Source organism: Arvicola amphibius, chromosome 8 (assembly GCF_903992535.2).
Source record: "Arvicola amphibius chromosome 8, mArvAmp1.2, whole genome shotgun sequence".
Classification (NCBI taxonomy): Eukaryota; Metazoa; Chordata; class Mammalia; order Rodentia; family Cricetidae; genus Arvicola; species Arvicola amphibius.
The window spans coordinates 31,770,672-31,778,164 of NC_052054.1; the positions used below are offsets into that span (position 1 = coordinate 31,770,672).

Sequence of the window (7,493 nt, forward strand, 5' to 3'; positions counted from 1 at the left end):
ACTTCCCTGATAAATGCAGATATTAATGTTCTCAATAAAATTCTTAGAAGTTGAATTTAAGAACACAGCAAGAAACTCATATTACATTTATTATGTTGGTTTCATTTAGGGCAACAATGTTTGCTAAATATATATGAATGGTCACACAAGTGTAATTCAGCACATAAATATACTTAGGAACAGAAATCACACAATCATCTGTCAATCAGTGAGGAAAGGTCCTTGGCAAAATTCAACGTAAATTTGTGGTAAAAATCTTAAAGAAAATAGGGATAGAAAGAACATATCTGAACATAATAAAGACTGTATATGATAAAATCATAGCCAGCATTTTAGTAAATGGGACTAAAGCAGAATTTCTTCTAAAATCTAGAATGATATGAGGGCTTCTTTTCTAATTATTATTCAACATAGTACTCAAGTCATCTCTAGATCTATAATAAATACCAGAGAAAGAAATAAAAGGGATACAAGTAGCTAAGGAAGAAATTAAATTATATCTATTAACAGATGGAATGCTTATCTACATAAATGAACATAAGGACTCTACCAGAAAACTCATAGATTTGGTAAATACTGACAGCAAAGTAGTAGGATACAAAATCAATATACAAAAATAAGTGACTTAGGGTTGGAGAGATAGCTCAGTGGACAAAGTGTTTGCTGTGCAATCACAAGAATCCAAGTTCAGATCCCCAACATGAATGTAAAAATCAAACATGGCATTGTATGCCTGTAACCTTAATGTTTTGGGGGTGAGGCAGAGGCAGACAGACTGACAGATTCCAGAGGTTCACTGGTCAGCTAGTTCAGCTATATTGGTATATAAATAAAAAAGAATATTCTTAATGAGACACCAATAATAGCATAAGAAATTATCTCAATAATGGACAAACGGGACCATATGAAGTTATAAGACTTCTACGTAACAGAAGAAATAATCACTAGGGTGAATAAAACAACTTACAAAAACAGAAAGATCTTTGCATTTGACAGGGAGTAAATGTCAAGGATAAATAAAGAACTACAAAAATTAAACACCAACTCCACCCTCTGCCAAATTATCTAATCAATAAATGGGCTAATGAACTGAAGAGACAGTTCTCAAGTGAAGAAAACACAGATAGCCAATACACACTTGAAATTGTATTGAATATCTTTAGCCATCAGTTTTAGAATCTTTAAAACTGTTTTGAAGGGTAGGAATGGTGGTACATGCTTTTTATCTTGCTGGGGATGTCAAGATAGCAGGGTTTCTGGGGATTGCTGAGCAATCAGTCTAGATAAGACCCAACTACATTACCTGTAACATGAATAATAAAAACCCAGAGACAGATATTGGGATTAAGCTAAAATCAGCAAAGCAAGCCAAGCCACTCTTACCTCTATGAAATCTTCAGACTGAAAAGAGAGTTCCTGTCTCATCCCACCTTATATTCCTAGGGATGGGATTAAGGGTGTCCACCACCACTGCCCATCTTCTATGGCTAACTAGAGCGGCTGCTGGAATTAAAGGTGTTTACTACTACTCCCTGGCTTGTATGGCTGACTAGTGTGGCTTTGCACACAGATCTTCAGACAAGCTTTATTTCTTAGATCACAAACAAAACATCACTATATTTTCCATTTTTGTTTAAAATAAAAAGGATACAATAATTACAAGAAAAACTATATACAATAAGAACAGTAACTATATTCAATATATACAGGCAATAAGAACATCAACAATGTTTAGTTCATTTCCATGTGACAAATTCAGAGAAAATAGTCCATTATCTATCCTATCTTGGTGAGTCCAATGTCTTGTACCTAATTTATTTTTTATTATAACTTGTATTATCATCGAAAACTATCTTTCGACATCTTTCAACCTTATACACTTTACACTTCTTTAGTAAATTTCCTTTCTGAGTCTTGTAAACAAGGAAAACTATAACTATATAGTATTCAACTATGTCAGAGACCAGAGTAAGAAATAATAGTAACTGAGTAAGCAGGAAGTGCAAGCAAGCGGCTTCCAAAAAAATGTGAGAAATGACAGAAACACCTGGCTGCCTTCACAGTCACCCAGAGTTCCTCTGCAATGTTGGGACATCCATCTTGAGCCTAAAGACCTAGAATATTCAACAGGCTTTCCTATGAAGCAGGAATTTTGAAGGACTGTCCTTCCTTGTCTTGACAAGATTTGGCAGCCACTCCTTTTGTGTCCTGCTTGTCAAATTAAGACAGCATATTGTCAGCAGTTGAGGCAAGGGCATTTTGGTTTTTTTTCCTCAGTGGCTTACTTTTGTCACAAAGAAAGTAAACTCCTTTTGGGGTTTCTTTGATGCCCATTATCTTCTCTGAAGTGGATTGGGGCTGAAGCAGGCATGTCTCATTGTCATAAAAAAGAACCTATATTATTAAAACGTCTTAAATGCCATATTCTGTAGATCTCTGAAAAGTTTGTTGATGACCTGGCTATTTTAAATATATCTCTGTTTGACCTTGAAAACATATCTAATATGACTACAAGTTTAATTGGAATAGATGACTAATTTCTTTTTTTTAAAAAAGAAGATAAAACTATTTATTGACCACTGTTCACCATTATTTACAATAAAGTAAATATACAGTTAGATGACATTCTGATACTACAAAGTTACTTTTCTGGCTCACTGAACCAGAACCCAAATACTGAAAAGATTGATCTTACCAGTAAGGAATGAAACAGGGTAAAGAAAAAGCATGCAAGTTATTAGTTTATTACCAAATTTTGTTCATTTACGTCAGCAGGTCTGAAATTGCCAACATCATCTCTAACCATGATTCTATTTCCACAGCAGACAGATATTCCACACATCATAACCTTTTAGTAGATTTCAACTTTTTACAAAGGAATGGTTCACTAGAGGAACTTTACATGCCCAGTTGTCTTTTTGCTTAGTTTTTAGAGACAGGGATTCTCTGTATAGCCCTGGCTGACCTGAAACTCAACAGACCCGGCTGATCTAGTCTAAATCAGAGACCCATCTGCCTCCAACGTACTGGGAATAAAAAAGACACATGCCACTACACCCAGCATAAGTCTTGTTATTATTAAGTCATAGTGCTACTTTGTTTAATTCCATTTTCTGAAGGGGTAGTTTGTAAGGACAAAATTTTGTAATCAAACTACTGTATGTGATAATAGATAAATTCTGATGTGGTTGCTTTAAAACTACTCAGTAAATTACATAACTGTCTACTTGATCTGAAAAGATATGGTTTCAGGAAAATGTTCACAAGGGAGGAATCTCAACACATGCTTTCATCTACAGTTTTTGAGTATTGAAAACAAGACAAAACAAAAAACAGTTACATAAGGGTCTTATGCACACACAAGCTTACAAACAAAAAACCCAGAATGGTCCCTCCGTGTCCCAGTTAAAAATAAATTCTGACTGAGTAATGACTGTAAAATCTCCCCACCATTTAAGAAAAGCTGTTCTTCAAAGCCGAGGAAATACAACACCGTATCAAACTTTCTACTGTTAAAAGAAGCAACTACAGAAAGCTTTCATTTGCTCAAAGGCCTTTTGATGCAGAACAAAACCAAAATATCCCAACTACTGTCAATACTTTCAAAACCAGCATATCAAACTTGATTTTCATTAGAATGCTATTTTTTTCACACTAGTAATTCAAAACTCAAGATCCAGATTTTATATATATATATATATATATATATATATATATATATATATATATATATATGTGTGTGTGTGTGTGTGTGTGTGTGTGTGTGTGTGTGTGTGTGTGTGTGTAAAAAGGCAAACAATTATTGAGCCTCATCTTCTGGACAAGAATGCCAAGTCAGCCTTTCCTCATAAACGGCGATGACAATCTGAGGACACTTCGTATTCGCCTCCTTTGCCAGCACCAAGTCCGCCTCAGCTGAGTCCATTTCATAAGAAACATTAATTCTCCACTGCTGTCTGCGGCACCGATTATTCGTTCAGGATCAAGACCTCTGGCAAAACCCCTTGGTTTGTCGGCAGCATCTCTGTTCTTCTTCCATTTGCTATCATCAGATTCACTGTAAGATAAAGATTTCCTTTTTATACCATCTTTTTCTTTACCAGGTTTTTGAGAACTAAGAAATGCTTCAATTAATTCTGGACAATCTAAATTTTCTTCTCGTTCCCAAGTATTATCAGCATCCGTGAACCGCTTCCACTTGAGGAAATGCCGGTCCAGTACTTTTTCTACCACAAATTCTTCAGGCTCTGCCTCTTCAACTTTTTTACTCTTTCCATTCTGTTTCTTTCCCATTTTTTTTTTGCAGTGTAGTTTTATTGGAGGCCAATTTTTTTAAAATCGAAGACTTGAAGAGTTCACCGCTCGGATGCTCCAGGCCATGGATCCTGCAGAGTCTCCCGGCAGCGCGCCTTAGCTCAGCCACATCCGAGGGGCTAGATGACTAATTTCTAACCTGCATTTCTTTATTATCTGGAACAGTTGATAACAATAGCTTTCAAGATTAGAAATTTGCATTACATTGTTAAATGAGCTATATAAGTACAAGACTAGAAATGTAGGTACAGTATATTCTAACAAAATTAATCTCAAAGTCATATCAATATACAAAATTTGTATACAATATGCAAAATCCAATCCAATGTAAAGCATTTAAAACTAATAGTTTTTAAAAGTAGATTTAATTATCTACCTTTTTATCTTTCTTATGAAATAATTATCTTTATTTTTAATTACATAAATCATGCTCAAAGAAATTCTGATCTCTAGAAACTTTATGACTTGTCAAAAAGCATGTCATAGGAATATACTTTTTCTGAAAAAATTTCTATAATAATAAGAAAGCTTTCTGTTAGACATGGCTGAGTAATTGTCTTATGCAAGGTCTTGAAGAGGCACAGTGTGTTCAAATTTTCTTTTCTTTTCTTTTTTTTATTACTTAAAAAATTACCAATCCAAATTCCCACTTTCTCCCTTCCTCCCAGTCCCCTCCCTCTCCTTCCACAGATCCTTCCTCCCACCCCTCCAACCCTAAGGGAGTGCCATGCACCCTGCCCTGCGGAAAGTCCAAGGCCCTCCCTATTACATCTAGGTTGAGCAAGGTATACATCCAAAGAGAACAGGATCCCATCAAGCCAGTATATGCAAGTAGAGACATCCAGTGTCTCTATCAGTGGCCCCAGCTGTCAACCCCCTTCAGAGGGACTTGGTTGTTCCCATGCTCATTCACTCCCAGTCCAGTTGGAGCTGGTGAGCAAACTGTCTCAGTGGATGACCCCATCATGGTCTTGAATACCTTGCTCATACTCTTCACTCCTTCCACTTTTCAACTGGATCTTGGGAGCTCAGTCCAGTGCTCCGATGTGGGTCATTGCCTCTGTTCCCATCTGTTATTGGATGAAGGTTCTATGGTGATATTTAAGACAATCATCAGTCTGACTACAGGGTAAGGTCAGTTCAGACATCCTCTCCTTTATTGCTTAGGGTCTTAGCTGGGGTCATCCCTGTGGGTTATAGGGCATTTTTCTAGAGCCAGGTTTCTTGCTAACTCCATAATGGCTCCCTCAAACAAGATATCTCTTTCTTTGCTCATATCTGTCCTTCAGGGTTGAGGAGAACAACCATTTTATCTTATCATAGCTACAGCCTTCCTTTTTTTTCTTTTTAGAGTGGATTCAATAGTCTACCTTTTTATCTTATCATATCTGTATCCCTCCTTTTTCTTTCAAAACAAGAACTCTGAATATAATCTCTTTTGTTAAGTTTTCCTCCTGGCTATAACCAATAACAACCTGTAACCAACCCCTCTAAACAATGACAAATATCCATAATCCATTGAATGACCAAAAACCACCCACCACACCTCTTGGGAATGTAGGTATCACATTTACTTCTGTTGTCTGATGATGACAGTATCTTTAAGGGTTCCTAAAAAGAAAAATTTGGGTTAATTGTCAAGTCCTGGGTAAGGTAGCTGTATCATTTGCTGTCCAGTCTCTGAATAATGGAAAAGTGCAAGGCTTGTCTCAAGTCCTGGCTAGAGCATTCTGTTAGGCTGGATCATCTCAGCTAGCCACCTCAAAATTGTTATGAACAGTTTGTAGTCCAAAGCTAATCTCTAGGTGGTGTTTTTCATCTTGGTGGTGTTATCATGGTCCTGAGAAATCATTTGCATTATATGTCTGCAAAGAACAGAAGAAACAAACATTTGGGAAGATTTATGAAATTTTATCCTGTTGGAAATGTGATATACCAATAGGCCAATTTAGTCATTTTCTTGGGATACCTTTTCTGGATAATTTGTCCGTTTTCTTCAGATGTCTTATTTGTTCAATGGTCTTCAGATTCCTTAGCTGTATGCCTTTATTCTCCTGAAAAGACAGAAACAAAACAATTCCCCAACCCTAATTTTGGGGAGGTTCTCTTTTGGTAAGTTATATCTGATTAAATAAAAAACAGTTCTTAATTTTATAGGTTAGCTTGTATTAAAAAGGCCATTCTGTTTGATGAACCTTCATCTCTTCTAATTAAGAGTTGTCTCTTATTCAAATTGAATCTTTATTAATTTTGATGCCATCTGTAACTTTTTTTCTCCAGTAGAAAGAAAAGGAAAACCCCTTCCCCATTGTAACACATGTACTGGTTTCCATTCTGAGGTCAGCACATCTTTAAAGTATATTGGCTGATTTAATTCCATAGTTTTTTCCTACTCTCCAGTCTCCCTGCATTCGTAGCTGTTGTTCCTTACTCATTAGAATTTAGAAAATTCAAAGTTAATAAAATATTATGCAGTTGATTTCTGGGAGTCTTTATCATCCCTTTATGTTTATTTAACATATCCTTTAGAGTTCAGTTTGAACTTTCTGTAACTGCCTGTCCTGTAGGATTGTGTGGTATATATGTAATATGCTTTATATTATAATAAGCAAAAAACCTGTTTAATTTTCCTAGAGACATATGCTGGAGCATTGTCTTTATTTGTACATGTATACCCACGATTGTCGTAACTTTTAGAAAATGTGTGATTACCAAATCAGCCTTTTCTGAACTCAAAACAGTTGCCCATTGAAAACCTGAATAGGTATCAATGGTGTGGTATACATATTTTCATTTTCCAAATTCTACAAGATAGGACACATCCATCTGACAGATTTCATTCCTTTGAGTAGCATTTGAGTTACTTCCTGCAGGTAGTCGTGTTTGGTTGTATAAAGAACAAGTGGACATTTCCTTGGCTTTTTGCCACATAATAGAAAAGTCTCTATTTTAAATCTTTAATATTGGCATGATGGTTTTTTAATGAAATTTTGAGACCTTAAGCACATTTAGAGTGAATAATTGATCAATTTTTGTATTACTTTGTACTCAAGAACCTGACAGACCCATATGGAATCAGATGTGTGTTATGTATATGGGATGATTCCTATTCCTCATTGCATTTTGTAGCTGAATAAATAATAAAGTCAATATTGTATCATCTGGTATAAATTCAGCAG

At 35.7% G+C, this 7,493-nt stretch overlaps 1 pseudogene; it reads right to left on the reverse strand.

Annotated features, from left to right (window-relative positions):
* Positions 1 to 3,799: 3,799 nt before the first annotated feature.
* On the reverse strand, positions 3,800 to 4,321 carry LOC119821401 (annotated as a pseudogene).
* Positions 4,322 to 7,493: the final 3,172 nt, after the last annotated feature.